The sequence below is a fragment of the Cricetulus griseus genome, chromosome 7 (genome assembly GCF_003668045.3).
Source record: "Cricetulus griseus strain 17A/GY chromosome 7, alternate assembly CriGri-PICRH-1.0, whole genome shotgun sequence".
Taxonomy (NCBI): Eukaryota; Metazoa; Chordata; class Mammalia; order Rodentia; family Cricetidae; genus Cricetulus; species Cricetulus griseus.
Window position 1 is genome coordinate 77,106,651 of NC_048600.1, and position 1,309 is coordinate 77,107,959.

Here is a 1,309-nt window from a genome sequence, read left to right on the forward strand (position 1 = left end):
ACCTAGGCCATTTTGGTATGGGCAACTATTCTATGATGTGGTCTGGGTAGATTTTAACTTGAACACAAATCAGCAAATCAGCTATTCTGTGCTTTTGGTCAAAAGGCATTGGTATATAGCTATTTAATCTTAAAGGGACTTATTCTTTTTATCTGCATAGTACATCAAATTGACTATGACTTGATTCTTTTCTTTTTATCAACAGGTCTATAGCTAGACATTACTTCCCCTGTAGAATTATACTTATGTTCCAAAAAGTGTGTCATAGTCTCTGGTGTCCTTGTCTTCTTAGGAGGTCCTAGATATATATTTAACTAAAACAAACAAACAAACAAACAAAAAAAATGATATGATGTGATTGGGATAACTCAGTAACTCAGTGTTTCCTGTTTGAAAAGCTCTGCACATGTAAGTGGCACATAGGTAGATATCTATAGTATATAAATAACATATATATCTACATGTGAGTTGAATAATTTGAAAAGTTATAATCAATAATGAGCTATTCACAGTGACTCCTTCTGAGTAGCTAGCGGACTTTTAAGGGAGAAAGGAGATTTACTTTGACATCGTTTACTCCTTTCAACTAGTAATTTAAAAGTTAACATTTATTGGCCCAATGCTGTCCCAATGGTCCCAATGCTTAGCATTGCCACAGTCACATGGCTGCTCAACAATGTCTATATCAGAGGCTCTTAGAGGGAGTGTCTAATACTTTCATTGGAATATATGCACACCAGCCACCACACTGCCACCAAGATCACGTGATTATTAATAGAGTGTGATGGGGCAGGGGAGTGCTGCTAAGGAAATGCTTCCTGCAAAGAAGAGAGTGTGGTATTGATCCCTTGGACTTGTAGATGGGGTAGCAGAAGGTTCAGTAATTTGCCCTGTCGTTATATAGCAGGGGCAAGATTTGAATCTGTTAAGTGCATAGTTATCTGTTTAAGCACAAAGCCACACTCTCGATTTGAGTTTGCACTCAACAATGTTTTAATTTAAAACATTTGAATTTCAAATGGACAATAGGAAAACATATTACCTTCATATATTTTAGAGACACAGGGATGAAAATGTTTTGACATTATCACCAAGAAGTACTGATAACATATGAGAACAGATATCTAATGAGCACGGAATCACCAAAGCTGGTACTATGTCTAATGTAACCTTTTATGTGTATGTTATATAAGATTAATTTATATGATATTCTTTCCTTCCTTTGTTCATTCCCGCCTTCCCTCCCTCCTTCCTTCCTTCTTTCCATCCCTCCTTTGCAGGAAAGATTTGCAAATTTTGTTGGGGCACC